A 20221-nucleotide genomic window follows, 5' to 3' on the forward strand; every position below is an offset into this window, starting at 1 on the left:
AGATAAGGACCAGAGAAATATTTCAAGGGCAAAACAGGCTCAACCTCAGTTGTAAAGTGAAATTTACTACTAACGGAATCAGAGTAGGATAATGAGAAGTAAAATAAGCCCTTAAACACTTTTCCCCCCAGCCCCTCCCTTCCTTCCAACCGACAGTGTGGGGAGTCAGGACATGGGAGTTTGGTCAGCTCATCACTGAGATTTTCTTCTGCTACTCCGGGAAAGGAGTCAGTCCTTCCCCTGTGAGACCGTGGGGTCCCTCCCACGGGAGACAGCTCTCTGTTAACTTCTCTGGTGTGGGCCCACTCTCACAAGCAGCAGCCAAAAGGCACCTGCTGCAGCGTGAGCCCCTTCCATGGGCAGACAGTCCAAAACTGCTGTGACGTAGCTCTTCCCACAGGGTGCAGTCCTCCAAGGACAGGCTGTTCCAGCAGGGAAAGCAGGGACCCCCTCTCTCCACTGGGTCCTCCCCTGGATCACAGCCTCCAGGCATCCACCTGCTCTGGCTTGGGCACCTTCCCCATGGGCTGCAGGTGAATCTCTGCATCCCCTGTGGATCCCCAAGGGCTGTGGTGGATCTGGGCATTCCCCGTGGATCCCCAGGGGCTGTGGGTGGATCTCTGCATCTCCCGTGGATCCCCAAGGGCTGCAGGGCACAGCTGCTTCACCATGGTCTCACCACAGCCTGAAGAGGAACCTCAGCTCTGGCGCCTGGAGCACCTCCTCCCCTCCTTCTCCACTGACTTTGGTGTTGCCATGTTGCTCCCCTCACATGTTCTCACCTCCCACTCTTCTCTGACTAGAGGCAAAACCCTGACTTTGTTTTGATTTTGTTCGTAAATATGTCATCAAAGAGGCGTTACCAGCCTCTCCCATTGGCCCAGCAGCATCTTCAGAGCCATCAGCCAATTGGCTCTGCAGGACACGGGGGAAGCTTCCAGAAGCTTCTCGCAGGAGCCGCCTCTGTGGCTCCTCCTGCTACCAAAAACCAGGCTGTGCCAAACCAATACAAGAGCCAAGAGAATAACTGAGAACTAAACCACCAGCAGAGGCTGAGGAGATTGGAAGGAAAAGGGAAAATTTTGTGGTAGTAAGTACAACATATTTGCAACTGTTAGGCAACACTTTTTGTTGGAAATTATTACATTACATGTATCAGCATTTCTTTGTTATGTGAAATATATGATTTAGTGCTTTTCATAGTTGTGACTAGACTTTTTTCCATAATACATAAAAAGAAAAAGTGGTTTTCTTCACCAGAAGCATTCTAAAACTGTATGCTTAAATCATTTGTTCATAAATGAAAATAAGTTAAAGAAAAGTAAACCATCATTTTGAAGTTTGATTATATATTATGATTTGAATTTAAACAAACCTTTCACATGAAACAAAGCACTCTAAGGGTGCCTTTCAGGACCTGAGTTATTTTTCTTTTGTTATGTAGCAATGAAAGAATGTAATTCTGCATCAGAAGTAGCATTGCCAGCATGTCAGGGGAGGTGATCCTTCCTCTCTACTAAGCCTTGGTGTGGCACTGAGTCCAGTCCTTGACTGAGAGGTATGGACCTACTTCAGTAGACGCAGCAAAGGGTTACTAAAAAGATTAAGGGACTAGAATATCTCCAATCTAATGAAAGACCGAGAGAGTTGAGGCCCTATGGGATCTTATCAATGTGTACAAACACCTGAAGGGACAGTTTAAAGAGGGAGCCAGACTCTTTTCAGATGTGTCCAGTGACAGGAATAGAAGCAATGAGCCTCACTTGAAACACAGAGGCATCTGTTAAACTTCAGGAAACACTGATCCCTGGAGCAGATTGTCCAGAATGGTCCTGGGCAACCAGCTCTAGGTGTCCCTGCTTAAGCAGAGTGTTGCATCAGGTGGCCCACAGAAGGTGTCTTCCACCTTCAGCCTTTCTGTGGTCCTGTGATTCTATGATTTCAGAGGCTATCTTTGGCTTCAAGCTTGAGGTTAAACAACAAATCAAATGAAAGCATCTCAAAGTTGACACGTTTTTTGATTAAACACTTAATTACTTTTGGAGTTAAATAATCAGTCTTGATTGCTATATTATCCTGATAGAGGATAATACTATTATTATTAATAGTATTATCCTGTTAATTGCAAATTAACAGTGCAATATTCAAATTTCTAATATTTAGTTTTAAAAGGAAAAAAATAAAAAAAGATGTTTCAAACAATACATGACTGGAGTGTTAACTTACAAATAAAGTTGTCTAGTTACAAAATTCTTATATTACCATTTGCAGTGCAATTTTAAGTGAGCTCCTTTATGATACTCTCGATTTGCATAATTTATGGAATTTTTAAATAGAGTTTATAGCTTATAAAAGGCTCAGAAAAAGGACTGAAAATGCAAGACAATTAAATCTCCTGAACTCTGAGTAGTGAACTCATTGAGCCCAGTAGTCTGTGAATACTGGTATTATTAAAAGAGGGTTCTTTTAATAATATTATCTTTTCTGAAGCTGCTTTATCCTATAGCTAAGCAAAACTTGAATTTCAGTAAAGGATTAATAGAACAGGTTACCATCCTCTTCCAAGACAGTACATGAAAATTACATTTCTTAAGTAGTTTTATTACTTGCAGTCATTAACATTTGAAATCTGTAGAAAGTTGGGGAGATGAAATGAGAGTCCCAGGCAGTTGAATGTCTGCGCACAGTCATAGTCTCTCTAAGATTTCTTGGGTCTGTAAAAATGCCCTTAGGTCCTGCAAAGCCTATAATATAATCTGTAATAAGAATTTTGGCCATTCCTGAAAATGGCAAACCTTACAAACCTCTTCCTGACTTTGGTTTTCTACCAAAGCTATTCATGGATATATTTATTCATGAATTTACAACAACAATTTCTGTGAGGAGGCCTTCCTCATTCACATCTGCAAACTGAGGATAGGGCCTGATTCTTCAGAGTAATTCAGCAGTCTCATGACCAGGTTGATCTCAGATAGGTTCTAAGTTGTCCCTGTTAGGTGATTAAAAACCATAGTTTATGGAGCTGTGGAGGAAGGAAAGGAAAGTCATGTTTCAGTACGTAAGAGATGATACAGTCACACTATCTTAGAATTCTGTTTGAACATCCTTTTTCAAAAGTGAGAGGTAGTATGTATACAGTCAGGAGGAATATACTGGACTTGGAATGGACAAAAAAATATACCTACATATGACTCTATTTTTTTTTAGCATTAAGAAAAATTTGGCAATTAAATGATGTCCAGAGAGAAAGTTATCAGAGGACTACATTAAATTGTAAGAATATTTATACTTGTGTATATATTATATGTGTTGATGTGTTCACCCACATACACACCTCCAGAAGACAGACTAGCAGTGAAAAAAAAATCTGTCATGTGCAAAGAGATTTAAATAGATGACCCAAGATGCTTTTTCCAGTCATTTTAGCTGGTGATTAGGAATAAAAATTTAAATAAAAAGTGCATAGAGTGTGAGTTCATCCAATATCCAGGCTCAGAACTCATTAACATGTTTTCAGTGATTTTTTTAAGCATACAGTAAGTTGCATTTTTAAAAATTGTTTATTGATTGCAACAAAAAATGGCACAGGAAAAAAAACTGTTGTCAACATCAATTAAGAGAAAACTATCCAAAACAAAAATAAGCTGATTACAACAGAGGAGGAATTCTCTTCTCCCTGAAGATTTCTTATAGTTGCCATGAGAAATTAAATGTGTAACTGAAACTGAGAGGAGGGAGGATGACTCCACATGAAGATGAGTTATTTAGGTGTGACAAGAAAATATATAAATAAATTCCTTGTTTAATTTAGAAATAAGATCAATGTTGGAAGACTTATTTTTTTCCTATTTAAATGTTAAGCTTTATAGATTTATAAGCATATAATGTTGATGAGCAGCATATATGCATGCACATGTCTTATTATTTTAAACTATTTTTATTATTACCTGTACCCAAACTCTGTGTTTAACATTTTGCAAAGATTGCAAGGATCCGCAAAGGCTGATAATAGAAGAACAGAATATTTTTTCTGCATGAGAATAAAATTGATAAACAGTTCCCTGTATGTGACAATGACAGTCATCAGACATCTTCTTCTCTAAGATATTTTAGTGTGTTCAGGTTTCAAAACAAGCTGATGATCTCATCAAATCCCAGCCCTTTCCGTATGTGTGAACCTTTTATCTGCCCAAAGCAGAATGCAATAATACAGAATAATTTATTTCCTTATGCTAATAACATTGTTCTTGATCTGCATATTGTATCACATTTGAAAAATTAAAATAAAAATCATGAGAATTTTGGAGGTTTTCTTTTTTTTTGTTTTCCTCTTTTTATTTTCCATCTTTTTAAGTCTGATCATGAGTTACTGATAGAACTGATAGTCTGAGCAAGTTCTTTGACCTTTCACATGCTCCAACCTACAGGTGGAAATTGCACTTCCCTCCTTTTTCTGGAAACTGAGAGAAGCCTAGAGTAAAAAAAAATGGAGTGGAAAGAAAAATAAGTAAATTAAACTCTTTAGTTACTAAACAGAAAATCAAAGCATCTCTTTTTTTTTCTTCTGTCTTGCTTTTTACCCAAAACAATATAATTCATATTTTATTTTCTATAAGGCTTTTTTCAAAGGTTAGTAACTTACTGCTTCAGTTCTAAAGAGACCCAACCATGTAATTTCTTTGCTTTAAATATAAAGGTAACGTGGGCATATCAGGAATGCATTTTATCAAGTCTTGCTAAATTTCCATTAGTTCTCACAGCTATAGATTTCACTCAACTTGAAATGAAAAATCATGACCCTTTGAAAGAAAAACATTTCATTGCTTAAATATGTAATTAATATGATACAAAATTCCTTGAATCAATCAGCCAAAGGTGAGAGTGTCATTGAGGAGTGATCTGAAGGCATATTTTACTGAGCTTCTTCAAGTAAAAGTGTAAAACACATCCAAATAGTCTAAATCAAAAATTCAAGCATGAAAAACACTGAGTTTATCCTTCTGTCACTGGTGAATATTTAGTTCTGATCTTGAACAGCAACACAGTTGCCTATTGTGATTCTCAAGTAGATATCTTTTAATTTTCTTTTGTTTCATGAATACAGGTTCCTATCACTAAACTTCAATATCCCTGGACTTAGGAGGAAAAATGCTATCATTATTGTGTGTAAGTGAGAATTCCAGGTCATCAGTATCAACCATTTAATAGTATCATTGAATGCCAATGAACTGCATGCAGTACAAAGTAAATACTTATAATTAACTGGCATAGCATAATTATAATTAATTAACTGCCATGATTACTAAGCTGTGTGTAGATCTGGGGGTTTTATCTTTTGAAAATAGATTAAAGCTCTGTCTGAAAAATAAAATTCTATTCAGTGAACTTCTAGCTTTAGACTTATGAACCTATAGCAGCTACAAATTGATGATTCAGAATTGTCTCAAAGGTTGGGGAAACCTGGGAATCTATCTAAATGCATAAATCTGAATATTTGCCAGTAAACAAAGAAATTTGTATATCTCCAAGGATTTAAATGAAATCCTAGCTACAAAATTAAGATGTATTTTGCATAATGCAGGGTACTGCAGAGAATTCTTTTGTGGGGATGTTCAAAAGTAATCTTTCAAATTGAAACTCACTGTAAAAATCCATTTGCTGTAATTGATTTCTAAAGTGTGGTACGTATAGAAGGCAGTGTTTCTATAATGAACAATTAATCTTATCAGAACATGGGGTTTTTTTATCTAATAAAATGTGGATTATTTGATTGTTTTGAATAGAAATGTGCAAAAAAATTATATTGCCAATAGACAAATTTATTAAAATATGTTTTATTTTATTTTTATTTTATTTAAAATACGTTTTAGTTCCTTATTTTTGAGTTACTCAGGGTAGCTTTATATCAGTTTCATTGTGTTTTCATGTCTTACTTTTGCTTCTGGCATTGTGACCTCTCACTTTCTAGAGCTTAATGACTTTGAGCTCTAAGAAATCAAGGTGGCTACTTGTGGAAATATTACTATTTTTTTTCATACAGGGCTAAGTCTTAGAAATATAAGGAGCTCAGCTTTCAAGTAAAAAAAAAAAAAGTTCATTGACTTTTAACTATAAAAAAAAGCTTTTGAAATGTTGGCAGAGCAAAACAAGGTTTCAAACTTCAAGAAGAAAACAAAAGAACAAAATGTGTTCCTTCTCAGATAAACTTAATTAGATCATCGTATAACATATTTAAACAGTCTATCTCCATTATAGTTGATTATGTCTTTATTATAATCTTCATCATCTGGGAAAGGAGGAGAGCCAGCCAATGATTATAGGACATTTAAACTGAAAAGGGTAGATTTAGATGAGCTATTAGGAAGAACCTCTTCACTGTGAGATACTGGAACAGGTTGTCCAGAGAAGGTGTGCACGTTCCATTCCTGGAAGTGCTCAAGGCCAGGTTGGATGGGGCTTTAAGCAACCTGGTCCAGTGGAAGGCATCCCTGTGCTAGTTCCTGCCATATGAGGTTATGTCAGAAATTGTATACTTCTGTTTTACTGAATACTAATCACTTGCACTGATCTATGTGTCTCTTGTCTAGAGAAGATGAATAGAGAGGTTTGGCTTAACTGTTCGGCTGATTTTGTAGTCAGTGAGAAGACATAAACGTCTCCAAAGTGCAGACAATTTTATCCAAGATACTTACAGAACACGAGTTCAATTCTTTCTGGAATTCTGTACACCAACCTGCCCTTTATCAGCTGTGAAGGGACTGAAGAGAAACTCTCCTATTAACTGGTGGTAAGATGTTCCAGTCCCATTTAAATATAGCTATTTACCTATATTAGGTGTACGTCACATTTACAGATAGATCAAATATGAACATGTGCAAAATTACCAGTTGAGACAGGATTGCTGTAGTTCTGAATTGAGCTTACTGAACCTGACCATTTCCTGATTTTGAGCCCTAGGCCCCTCTCTTTAGTTTATCCTTACAGTTATTTAGGTGAAACTCCAATTGAGTCTTAATTGTTTGAATTAATTTGGTCCTAATGATTTAAACTTTAAGAATATTTAATCGATTTTCTGTGGGCACAGTATATTTTTCAGTTTTATGTCCCATAAAAGGAAAATATTAGTATTTTTTTTCCTCAATACCTAAAGAGAAACAAAAGGGAATGACCTGCACTTAAACCTAATACATAGTGACAGACAGGGTTAGATCTCAAACAGATTTCTCCTTTCCACAGACGAGCAAATGATCTATACATGATTCCAATTTAGTTAATGATGTGACTTTGCTACAAAAGAATTCTTCATCTACAAATAGAAGAAAGGTCTGTGAAACATATTAGCTATTCTCTTCATTCTACCCATTAGCATCAGTACCTTAGCTACAAGATTAAGTTTCAGGTTGTGGTTAAAGAGGGATATTTTCCATTTGCAGACAGTCTACAGAAGAGTAACAGAGGTGATCAATAGAAATCACTAGAAAAACTGGATTTGCTTTGTCTAGACAGAAAAAGACTAAGGTAAGATATGATAAGAGTCTTCTAATGTGTAAAAGGGAGCTGAAAGAGAATGGGAATAATTTATTATTTTTTTCCTGGGTACAAAGTAATGGACTTGGAGTTCATCAAAAATGACTGTGGGAGGTATTTAAAAAGAATGTCAGCTTTGAAGACAGATCTGCAATTGAGTAGGTTGTCTGGGAAGATATATACTCTGCATCACTGAAGATATTTTAGAACAGGTTAGATGAATATGTGTCTTGGGTGGATTAGTTATAGCTGATCCTGCCTTGGATGTGCAGACTCAGCTATAAGACCTTTCAAGCTCTGATCTATGACTCTACAGAAACAATACTAACATCCTTTGTAACACACTTTCATATCTACTGTTAAAATGCTAAATGCTATCTTCAGATCCAGAAGTTAATTAAATTAAATAAATTAAAATGTAGTGAAAAAAAATTGCTATATTTTTTACTTGAACATATTTTACACCATTAAATTTACTAGAAGAATTAACAGACAAATAGGTGAACATATTTGGAGGTTACAACTGTATAATTAATTCCTCTAAAAACCAAGACTACACTGAGTTACTTCTGGAGTTTGGGTGTCTCTGATGCCAATTTATAAATGAGATGAAGATTACAGAAAAAAAAAATTCTTTCACTGTTCTAAACTCTATTTATATTCATCTGTAGATACTACAAAGCTGCTTTTTTGGCTTCTTTCTTGGCTTACTGATAACATCACCTCCATTTGTAGAAAACTGTGAGGTTGTGGGAGCCCAGTCTTCAATCTGACTGTGCAACAGGATCGTATTTCCTGTCATTCCTAAACTGAAAGCTACTTTAAGCATGTTTTTAAAGTATTATGAGGTTTTCTTGTAAATACCAGTTAACTCTTAATGCAACATCTGTGAATACCGCTAAACCAAAAACTACATATAAATCACAATTTTTAAATTCCCTATAAAAATAGCTATTTATTTGTGAGTTAATGAGTCTTATGAGTAAAAACAGAAATATGCAACATAAAATTTATTTTCTATAGCTTTTTTATTTTTATTTTTATTTTTCTATTTATTTTTATTTATTTTATATTTATTTATTTATCTATTTATTATTTTATTTTTATTTTTCTATTAGCTTTTAGGGGGAGGGATTAGTGTGCATTTTTTATTATTTTTATTTACAAGATACTAATTTAAGGGTAAGGTTTCAATACATATCTGTTGAATGGTAGTCTGTGGTTTTGTCTTTTAGAAGACTGCTGCAGTAAAGAATCCTTTGGTGAAATTAGATCAGATTTTGATCAATGCTTTTTGCATTATTTATGTTTACTTTTAAAAGATTTTTGCCATGATAATGAAGTCTCGGTGGTATGCAACCTTTCAAAGGGATGATAATATTAGCTTTTTGTTTCTTAACAACCATTGCCTATTTGGTGCAAATTATGGAGACTAAAGCTTGAAAAGTGTGTTTAAGAAAGATTCACGGTTTAACTTGCATTAAATAAATCATCGTAGAGTGCTCTGAAGGTAGAAAATATAATTCATATCACAACTGTTATTGATGGAGAAAGAATAAAGTAAAATATGTGCTCTTGAGGATATCCACTATTTAATCTTAGTTGTGAATTTTCTTAGTTTAATGGACTGATTTTCTCAAGATAATATAAAATATACTAGAAACAGGGAAAGATTTAAACATCTTTCCATGTTCTCCAGATAGACTATCCTCCAGTCTTTTTATTGACTTGCATAGTATCAATGAAAAATTTATTCTGTAGAATATAGCACCATAGGTTGGATTAGCAAAAAGTTGTTGAAATTATAGCCACTGGTATTTCTAAGCATCTCAGGCAGGAATCCAGAAGAGATCAATGTGTCAGGCAGCAAAAGAGCTGAAAAGTAGGGTTTAGCCAGCTCAGTAATTTTAGATGTAGTTGGGGTGAAGCTTCTAGTTATGCAGTGTTGCTGCTTCATAAGTGTCTTCCAGCAGTGGATTTCCACTGGATCTTTCTCAAAAAAAACCACTGTAATAATATTTAACACTAATCAGAATACCTTCAATGACACTGTTATATCTGAGAGCATTTGGAATAATATTTTTTTACCAGTGTTTCTGTCTTTCAGTTGCTGCTTCTTTAGCTGTTCTGAAGCAATGCAACACAAATAGATCCCATTTCACCTTTATGCTCCTACTTGAAGTTAAACATTTTGCTATAGATATTTACACTAAAGCTCTTTACACTTTAGTGAGAGAAAGATGTAAGGATACACTGCATTTGTGGCAATTGTAGTCCCAGCCTTGGGGATAGGTCCCCAGTTTAAAAAGAAAGACGCAGTCCAGATGGATTTAATCCACTGTGCTGCATAATTGGTCCTTGCATGAGCAGCTTGCATGAAAATGCAAATTTTTGCTTTGCTAGCGTAATAGAACTCTCATCATAAGCATAGTGGATTTCGATGCACATATACTTATTCACAATGCCCAAGGCCTTTCTTACTAATAAGTATCAAATTTAGAGAGCATGGATATGCATATTTGGAAACAGAGGTTTACTTCCCTGAGGACATTTTACTGTCAAAATGCAAATGCCCACTGACTCTAAGTACTGTGCAGCTTAATATCAGCTGAACATTGGCAGTGAGAATTCTTTTGGGCTTTTAGGGGTAGCATTTTTTAGATTTGGAAAGAAAACATTACATAAATCATTCAGAATCAGGGTCTAAATATTTCCTTTAGAAGAACAACTAAATGCCTACAGTAATACAAAGCAAATAAAAATATATATTAACTGACATCTGCAAATTCATCATCGGTCTTAAATATATTAAGGATGGTGTTTATGTTTTTTTCATCTTAAGGGGTCTGTTTTACTCAATGTTGTTTCTCATAGCTTGTTTATAGTTTATCATTATAAGAATCCTACAGTGATTCTCCTTTCAGCTCCAGAGAATGGTTGCTTAGAATGAGCAATCAATTATCAAGCAGAGTTTTGCTCAGGAAGCTATTGACTACAAAGTTCATGGGTGTCTGTGAGTTGCCTTTTCAATTATTTGAAACTCTTAAAGTCAAATGCAGGTTAGGTACTACTGATGAACCTTTCAAATACAAGATTCTCTCCTCATCTAGGTGAATTAAGGAAAGTAAAATAAAAATAGCCTGGAAAATAAGTAGGTTTTCCACATGATGTATTTCTTTTTTTCCTGGAAACATATCATTTCAGCTTCACAGATGATTTGTCTCCTTCATTCTGACAAATAAATAGATATTTCACAATCAACTAATAATGTTACTTTTCTTTCCAAATCTCCAATGGAGAGTTATGTCAGAGCAGAGCTGGGCTCTATTTGTAGGACTCCTTTAACCCAGCAACGTATCATGATCATCACCGATTTTCAACTCGCTTATCCCCATGGCTCTGTGAAATAGATTTCTGAACACAGGCAGTCTGGGATAGCTGAAATTAGGGATGTACCCAGAAAAAAGCAGAAGAGAGGGAATGATCTAGAAGTAGATCAGAAGTTAATTATTTTCCACTATAACTGTTGTATATATATGCTTGATATCCAGTTATCTTTCATAATGATTTGTATGCAGTGAAAGAATCTCAATGCATCTCAAAAAACAGAGGTACCATTTACAAAGCCTATTTACATCCTTATTTTAGATGAAAGGTTTAAATTTAATTAAAATTTAAACAACGGGTTTTCTTTCCTCCTTTCCTCACTCTCTTCATATTACTATCTCAATGATAAGTGTTTTGAAGCAGTGTCACTCTTTTAAGACCCATCAGTAGAACAATTAGCTCAATCAGGACCTGTTTTCCTCTGACAGCTCTGCACATTGATCACGACAGCATTTCAAAACTTTTTTCCATTTCACAAATAATTAAACAGGAAAACCAAGGAGGACTAGTCCAAGAGATCTTAGATGTACTAACTGCCCAATTTTGTCAAAAAATACCTTAGTTAGCATAGTATTTCATAATTATTATGGATGTGAATCATGTCACCCACTTATAACTGCATGTAGTTTCTAGCATTACAGCCACAGATAAACTATGCTTATGGGGAACCTATAGGCCATAGATTAGCATCTTCTTAACTACAATGTCCTCTTCAAAGAGGCCTATATCTCAGCACTGATTTTGTCAATTTCTATGCTGTAGAAAAAAGAAAATAAAGTTTATTTTTCTGATAAATAACTTTCTTATGAATGTAAAGCAATAAATGAAATACAGAGCAGTCAACATTCTTTAGAAAAATGCTTATGTTTCATATTGTTACCCAATATTTTGTCAGAAATAGTTAAAAAATTAGGTATTTTGCTTTCCAGGTAAACATGTAACCGTCTCTCAGTTACTGATCACTTGTGGGACAGAGGGTTGAAGCCAGCCCTCTGTGCCCAGTCATGTGTAACTAATAGTATAACTTCATGTTCGTGTACCTGCAGGTAGCCTCATAAGCAGAAAGCACCTTCCAATTCCATTGAAAATGTATGAGCTAAAAGAGAGTCTATCTATTTATTCAAAACTATTGTATCTCTGCAAAGCCATCATGAGTAGCAAGCAAAGGTATACATACATGTAAAAGGTTCCACTTCAAGTTTAAATTTATTGATTGCTAAAACTCAAGTGGAAAAGAACATAATGGTGGACTAATTTCCCTGTGACAGATTATATTTTTGTGTGTGATAGTGACAAGATGGTAACTTTATCTCTGGATGAAAAGTGTCACTTCTTGCACCAGATCATGTAATAGGAAAATGTGAATGAAATCCTTACTTTCTTATCTCCTCTTGTAATAACCACACATGACTAAGATAAATCCATGGAAAATATTTTTTAGTTAGAATATAATTAAAGGGTAAGTACAGACTTTCTACCATAACTTTTTTAGCAGGAATACGCTCATATGTTGTATGATTTTTCTCCTGTGTAAGTTGCCAGTGTACTGAAAAGAAAGAGCATTAAAGCATGATATACAAATGGAAGGTTCAAAGCAGTGTAAACAAGACAATGAGGGTGACTGCCTTTAAAATCTGGGAAACTGAAAATTGGTTACGACAGATAGATGCCTACAGAAAACCAAGAAGATATGGTAAAACTGTACTTGTTAGCATATTGGGTACAGGGCTAAACCATATTAGAAAATTTCCCACAAAGCCAAGTGTTAGTGTCACTGAGATAGAAATGTTTGTCACTGGAACAAGGTTACATCTCCCATACTCATCCCTTATGGACTCCTGGTGTGCTAGCAGCAGCACTGGGACCGGGGGTTTTAAGTCCAGAACCTCACTGTTTTTACAGATAAGCCACTCCAAGAGTTGTAAGAGAAGTGCTGGATCCTCAGCCCTGAATGAACTCACCTCAGGAATCTTCCAAAGCCACAGACTACTGAAGAACAAAAGATTAATTTTTTTGAGCAGCAGCACACTGCAGTTAGGCAACACTGTATTTCCAGGTTTTTTTCTTAGAAATTTCCCACTTTTGTTGTAGACTTTCCACTTTTGTTTTAGAAGTTCAATGAAACTGGTACTTGCATTCAGGAAATAGGAATCCTCACAAGAAAGAGACCTAGTTTTTTAGACAACCTTCTATCCAGCTAAGAGTTGTGAAGACTTTTGATAGACAACATATCAAAAGAAGGCTCTTGGTAACTTTGAAGAATTTTTAGAGAAGAAATGTAAGAACTATGGACGAAAGCAAGAAAAATGTATTTGAAAATCCAGTAAGTACTAAGAGAAACAGATTATATGGCATCAGTTAGGGCTCAATCTTGGTAAATTGAATGAGAAATTAAAAGTAGATTTCCATGGAAATCACAGATTGCATTTGATAGTAGAATAATCCTTCTGGTTTTAAATGTCTTTCATCTTAATGGAGGACTTTTTTCAAGGTGTCTTGATGTTAATCCTTCATTTAAATCTTAATAACTGTGCCATACCTAAGGGAGGTCCGGTGTAATGGTTTCTGAAAATCCAAACCATGATCTACATATCAGAAAAGCTAAATGTAAAAATAGTGGAAAAGACTGTAATGTGTCTGTTACATCCTTGAATTTCCAGAGATGCAGCCATATATGTGCATTCACATGCAGGCACACATCTGCAGACATGTTTTGAGGTACAAGGCTCAATAGAATTGAAAAGAAGTCCTCCATCTCTGCCATATAAAAAAATAATCATGAGGGGATGGTAACAGGAATACCAGCAAAATGGGAATCTCTGCTAAGTGGTCTTCCTAACTTTTAAAATATACAGTCAATGCTTACATGTTAATGTAGATGTTGTATTTTGGCCTAGTTGAATCTAGCTCATATCTTGCACATTTTATTAACATCCATAATATGGCATAGATAATTCTGTCTGATTTCTGTCATGCATGATTTGATATATTCTTATGCATTGAATACATTAATTGTTCTGGGGGAAAACAGGCACAATATCTATGTATATGTTTAATCTTTGCAGTATATAGAAGGGAGAAAAAAATTTTTAAAAATATTCCTTCTTAAAGAAATTTGCCTTAAGATAATCATACAGTGTAAAGACATTACTGCCGTTTTAAGATTACATTTATAAATGTATGCCAGTGTTTTTCTTATCTCTGTTGTGTTTTACATCTTTCACTATAATTCACAAACTGCACTTGATCTACATTTCTTGGTACAACCTGGCTCATTTCAGTTCTGTTGCTGAATTCTCAATTATATGTGTGATTAATTTCCTTATACTCTTTCTTCTATCTGTATTTCTCTTCCAGGTAATGACAAATAACATGCTTGGCTTGTTATTCAAAACAAATTTTGGATTTTACAATACTTAGAACAATTAGTAGTAAAAAATGAAGAGCTCAAGATCAGCCAAGGTGATCAACGCACTGTACCTTTGAATTAATTTTAATGTATATAACTGTGGACTAGAAAAGGGATTACTTTTGTGTAAGTGGGAGGCAAGGAAGAACAAGAAAAAAGCAAGTTTATCACTTTGAAATAGAGGCAGAAAAGAGAAACTTTTAAAAGGGGAAGTTGTAAAACTTGAGAATGTGGTTATAAAAACCCAGCAGTGAATGTGAATTTTTTTGTGAAAATGTACTAGATTCTCTCTTCCTTCAAAGGCAATGCTAATCCTAAAAGGTCAAAAGAATATGAATATGAAACAGCATTGCGAAAGAAAATCTTTAAAATGCATGGGCCAGATCATGCCGTTTTCTCAGTAATGCATGCACCTTCCCACTGGTTGAAACAAGTGTCTCACTGGGGGGCAGATTCCTGCTGCTCATGTTGAACAGTACAAAGAATGGGCCTAACTGTGAACTGTGAAATAAGAATCTTCTCAGAAAGAGAAGTGGTGTTGGATGAGGTAAATAAAACATGATGACACTTGTCTAGACAACCACTGGCGCTGAACTAATTGTGAATTTCAATCTTGGAATACACTGTTGCATTATCCAAACAGCATCTTACCATGCTTACCTTCCAAAGTGTTGCTCTTAGCATCTGTATGCCACATGCAGTAGCAGTGGTTTTCAGCTGTGGTATTTTAGTAGCATGAAAGCAGTGTTCTTCGTTCATTCTGACATCATATTCCCCTAGGGAATCCTGAAGTTCACCAGTAGCTTAAGAATGGTTTCTTTATGAAGGGTTTTTTCAGGTGTAGTCAGGTCAGTGATTTTTTATCAGAAAAAGCATTTCCAGGAAACTAGTGAAACATTCCTAGAAGTACATTTCCACATGAAAAATGTTCCTGGAACCATTTAAAATTGGTTCTCTGACAATTGGTTTAGGAGGGAGGGAGTCATGCTGTTAAAGAGGGGGGAAACAAAAAATTTGTAAAGACTGTGAGGAAGGTCATATCACAAACACCATTGCTCCAGCAATTATTTTTAAGTTTGGGTGACCACAGGTGGAAAAAGGATTTACACCTCTAATATCCTGCACCAGTGATCCAGACTGACTTTTGAGTAAAAAGAAGCATCATACCTTTATCTTGCCTCTGCTTTTGTCAGGCAAGGTGGGGGGAAATAATAATCCCACAGAGCAGTATGTTTCCACTACAGTATAGCACCACCTTTCTAAGACTTGGCTTGATTTCTTCTTAAAGCACTTTCTTGTGTATGGACTGAATAGATAGATGACTAGTTTACAGACATATTGTATAAGAAGCCTGAGATTCATAATGCTGGACAGCATTTAAATCAGAAATTAGATTTCTAAAACAGGTGTTTGTGCAGTTTGTTTCTGTCTTCTTCCTGTTTTAGTTCTTTGCTACTGTCCTGGTTTAACCCCATCCAGCAACAAAGTACCACTCAGCCACTTGCTTACTTAGCCCCAGTGGGATGGGCGAGAGAACAAGAAAAGTAAAAGAAGAAAAATAAATCATGGGGGTTGAGATAAAGACAGGTTAATAGATAAAACAAAAGGTTTGCACACAAGCAGCACAAAATAATTAATGCACTTTGCATGGGCATCAGGTGTTCAGCCATTCCCAGGAAATCAGGGCTCCATCATACATAATGGTCACTTGGGAAGACAAATGCCATCTCCAAATGTACACCACTTCCTTTTCTACATCTTGATGTGCTGAGCATGACATATGATCTGGGATATCACTTGTGTCACTTGGGTCAGCTTCTGGCACCTCCAACCTCCTCAGCAGTGGAGTGGCATGAGAGGCAGAAAAGGCCTCTTGGGCAAGCTCTGCTCTGCTCAGCAGTAACAAAAACATCTCTGTATTACACTGTTAGCATCACAACCCCAAAATATATCCCCATACAAGCTTGTATGGTGAAAATGAAATCTATCCCAGCCCAGATCAACCCATTCATAACCCCTTATTCTATATAATTTACATCATGGTCAGGTTTCATTCTGTCCAATACTTCTTCATTAACCACCACCCCATCTTCACATCCTTTGATATCATGTGCAGCTTTACTTCCCTTAATCTTTGCACCACACTTGCAAAACATCCCAAAAATTCCCGTTGTGTTGCTGATTTAGCCCATGACTTTGGGCTCCATTGCTTATGGTGGAGCACAGCTATTCTCAGGGCCAACCATCAGTGCTTAAACTATTCAATAAGGAAAGCTAATTGGCCATGTAATTTGGCATATTGGGTGTCTTCTATGCCTACATGAGATTTAAATGTGACTGCCTGGAAGTCTCATCTTTCTGCATTCAATGAGTACTTTACTCATAGACACACTTAAACTCCTGGGAATCAATAGTCTAAATCATAAAGCATAATCTCAATAACTAATAACTAATCTCAACCAGTGAATAACTGCTTTGTATGTTGAAGAAGAAAAATATGGCATAGGATCTTTTTACAAAAATAATTATTTGAACAGTGGAAGAAAGCAAATATATTCCTAAAATCATTGTTCACAGAGAAGTTAAGCAAAAAATTTTCTGAATAAATTGTTCACTGAAAAATATCCACTCGAATCCCTCTACATTAGGGCTCTGAATTTTTTCAGAATCTATGAAAAATAGCATTTAAGTCGTGCCTGAATGCAACTGTAAAACCTCCAGCTGAAAACTGTAGAGCATAGAGCTGAGGTAGGAAGTATAAATACTCACAAGCACCTGCCATATCAAAAACAAATCACGATTCTCATTGAAGCAAGTTGAGGTCTTTACAAGAATCTTAATCAGCACTCTTCAGACAGCTTATCTCACTAGAGACAATGAGCAAGGAGTCCTCTACTGTTTAGAGTCTCTGAACAGATAATTTTAAAAGGAATTATTTGTAGATTAAGTTTAAAATACATTACATTAAGATTTTTTTTCTTTTAAGTAATTCAGTTGTTTTGTTCTATAAGTCAATAATGTTATGTGATGCCTAGGTACTGACTCTAAGTTGCTGGAAAAAAATACCCCAGCCAAAATTATTAAACAAAGTTTTCTCTAGAAATTAAGAGTAGCTGACCCCGTAACTGGTGTAAATCCTTCTGTGCAGGTTCCTGTGACATGCTCAATATCATCAGCTGTCCTAAGGGAACTACAAAAATAAGCAGCAAGCTATGTCCTTGGTCAAGCTATTGAACATAAAAATACTAGTAAGGAGTACTTACATTTTTTTAAACTTTGGAAGATAAATGTTTCCTATTAGATTATTTAATGAATATTTAATGTTGTGCACATATTGTGAATCCCCTTACATTCTCTTCCTTGGAGCCAGAGCTACAAAAGTTGGTAACCTTTCTTTGAAATCTTAATTTCTTTTTTCAGTCAATAAAAATTTAAATAAAAATTTTACATTTGTAGCAGTTAAGTATGTACATATTTTTATGGAGTGGGTGTTGAATTTAAATGTATAGGTGAACTTCCAATCCCTTTGAGTTTGTGCCTGAAGGTGCCTAGTGGGGGACAACTGGATTACTGAAGCAGCAGCACAGGCTTGACCATAAAAATCTCCAGTACTAGTAACAACTATTCTGTATGTATTTGTCCTGCTCTGGGTTCAAAAAGTGCTCTTCCTATTACCTTTGTATACAATCTTCCTTTGTTATTTGCAACTCTGGCTGCCTTTTGTAAGCCAGGGTACTCAATGTCCATACCAGGTCTACTGGCAGAGGAAAACAATGAACTTCAAAAACAGCCTGTAGAATGTTTGTACATGTACATAAATAATGCAAATAACCACAAAACATTCTTCATTAGGAAGGGCTGGTGACATACACTCTTCTTTCCAGGATTTCTAATGGGAGAAAAAATGAGATTTTTAAAAAGTGAAAGTTTGTTGTCTTGTATTTATTGTTCTAATAAATAATCAAAGGTTCTGCAACAAGTAATGTTTTGTCTTCAATTGAAATAGTCTCTTAAATTAACTATTAAATTCCTTTGCAAAATAAATAATCAAAAAAACAAACAAAACCAAACCAAATCAACAAAAAACCCCACAAAACCAAAATGAACATAAAACCAACCAACCAAAAAACAACAATTCACCCCCCCAAAAAAATCTGTAAAACTCAAAAGAAATGTAAAACAGTATTGGAAGAGAAAACAGATCAGAAAAGTTTTCTGAAACCAGTGTTTATCTCCTGATGCTTTTTATTCTGTTTGAAAAATAAGAATTTTTTTTCTGGGACTGAAATAAGATATTAACACAGGCATATATACATGGATGAATAATAGGCAAGAATAGAATTTAGGGAATTACGTAAATTTCTTTGAGATATTTTAAGGATGGATGACCGTTTCAAGATAAAAAAAAAAAAAATTTACACCTAGACAAAAGCACATCTGCTCTGAAACCTTCTCTCTTGAGAATGCATTTCCTGTTAGCAATTTTAAAAGGTCTGAGCTAAATTTACCTTGAATGCAAATTACCTGTAAAAATCTTGAAAAGGACCTTCCAACATGCATTTTCAATGCTTTTATTTTGCTTGCACTACTTTCAGTTCTAACTGGAAGTTATATAGAAGCATGAAGGTGCTTTGGGAAATATTATCTCTATTATTTCCTGATAATAGGAAATAGTTATAAGCACACATGCTTTAATTTACCCAGAAAAGCACATTATCTATTGATGACAGACCCACAGCCCATTTTTTGAAGTATGGCTATTGGAATTGTTTCATGTTTATCTGCTTTCATACAACAGTGAGGACCATAAAAATGATATTTTGGAGTGACTTGAACATTGCCACACGAGTGACCTTCACAGTATTTTCTGTAACTAGATCTGCAGCTCTATTGAGATCTCTATTGTGATCAAGAATATGAAACATCACAAAGGATATGTTCAGACCACAGCATGAGGGAGCTGTTGTGTTCCTGTCTATGTGCCTGGATAAAATACCTGGTCCAAACTGGATCTGGTATTGGACAAGGACTAATCTTAACTGTACTAAAGGTATTTGAGACTGTAAGCCAGGAACCTTCAGAACTGAAACAGAAAAATCCTTACCTCAATCTAATGAACCATTTCTGCAGATTGAAATGCAAACACGTGTTTTCTCCTTTGTGAAATTGTGTAGAGACAAATCTATGATTATATCTTATGGATGCTAGCTTTGGAACAGGCTGCAGGGAGCTGCAGAAAATGCAGGCCCATGGCCTCTCAGTCCTGCCTGAGAAACTAGCCTGGGAATTCAAAGGAGGATTTCAAAACAATCCTCAGAGACAGAAAACAACTGCCAGGTGCTGTTTATCTGTCCTCTTGTTCTCCTTGCAGGAGAGGGTCAGGGGGGCAGAGTGCCCCTGACCAATGATGGTAATGTAGCACTTTGCTAGCCAATAAGAGTTTCTTTTCTGTACTTTCCACCTATCTGTCTATAAGACAGGCCTGAAGCAATAAACTAGAGGAATTCTCATGTTGAGACTCCCTTGAGAGTCCAGTGTCGTTCTTCCTAGCCGTTCCCAATCGGAACGACAATATCTAATTATGATGGGTTGGTCTTGGTTGCAGAACTGGTGCCCACCAAGACGTTCTATCGCTCCCCTACTCAGCAGAACAGGAAAGGGACAAAATAAGTTGAAAAAATGTCATGGCTCAAGATAAAAGCAGTTTAATAAAGCAATACCAAAAGCTGAATTCTCTTGTTTCCCCCTGAATCTGTGACACACATTTTCTCTTTTTTTTCTATAGTTGAAAAGATATCATATAGTGTGGAATATTCCTTTGGTCACTTTGGGTTAATTATATAAATGTATAAATTATAAAAATATATATTTAATTTTATATATCTCTCCCCCAGTCAA

General features: G+C 35.6%; 2 long non-coding RNA genes across 2 annotated transcripts in view; one reads left to right on the forward strand and one right to left on the reverse strand.

The window, feature by feature from the left end:
- Window positions 1-943: 943 nt before the first annotated feature.
- On the forward strand, window positions 944-18302 carry LOC111932302 (uncharacterized). The gene is made up of 4 exons (XR_015285577.1): window positions 944-1090; window positions 6588-6787; window positions 7434-7518; window positions 14272-18302. It is a non-coding gene; the product is annotated as an uncharacterized LOC111932302 (long non-coding RNA).
- The window catches only part of LOC147653637 (uncharacterized), a 689274-nt gene continuing 679752 nt past the window's right edge, over window positions 10700-20221 (reverse strand). Inside the window, exon 2 of the long non-coding RNA XR_015285578.1 lies at window positions 10700-13499. This is a non-coding gene — a long non-coding RNA (uncharacterized LOC147653637). The remainder of the gene's footprint in view (window positions 13500-20221) is intronic.

Source organism: Cyanistes caeruleus, chromosome 4 (assembly GCF_971803275.1).
Source record: "Cyanistes caeruleus chromosome 4, bCyaCae1.hap1.1, whole genome shotgun sequence".
NCBI classification, from domain to species: Eukaryota; Metazoa; Chordata; class Aves; order Passeriformes; family Paridae; genus Cyanistes; species Cyanistes caeruleus.